This window comes from Penaeus monodon, chromosome 20 (assembly GCF_015228065.2).
Source record: "Penaeus monodon isolate SGIC_2016 chromosome 20, NSTDA_Pmon_1, whole genome shotgun sequence".
In the NCBI taxonomy this organism is placed as follows: domain Eukaryota; kingdom Metazoa; phylum Arthropoda; class Malacostraca; order Decapoda; family Penaeidae; genus Penaeus; species Penaeus monodon.
The window spans coordinates 14,941,118-14,941,431 of NC_051405.1; the positions used below are offsets into that span (position 1 = coordinate 14,941,118).

The 314-nt window shown below is 51.0% G+C and overlaps 1 protein-coding gene across 1 annotated transcript in view; it reads right to left on the minus strand.

Moving 5' to 3' along the window:
• The window catches only part of LOC119585654 (protein O-mannosyl-transferase Tmtc3-like), a gene marked incomplete at both ends in the record, with an annotated part of 116,247 nt that overhangs the window by 12,354 nt on the left and 103,579 nt on the right, over window positions 1–314 (minus strand).

Here is a 314-nt window from a genome sequence, read left to right on the forward strand (position 1 = left end):
CCGGAACCCCAAAGCGAATACAAAACATAAGGACAAACGCCAATAACAGTAACTCCGAGTAAATATTTACTAAAACGAAAAGGGAAAAAGACGAAAAGGACGAAAGCGAGAGCGAGGTCAGAGAGAGCCCTCGGCCACAACGTCCGGCCAAACACCGGTCGAAAACACGAGTTTCGAGACCGATATGAATGCTTAACTTCTGATGGGCATTTAACGCGGCGCCGCCTGCAAAACTCGCGGACAAAGTAATACAAAAGTTTCGCGGAATTGGACTAGCAGGGCGGAGGGGGGGGGGACGGAATTCCAGCCACGCC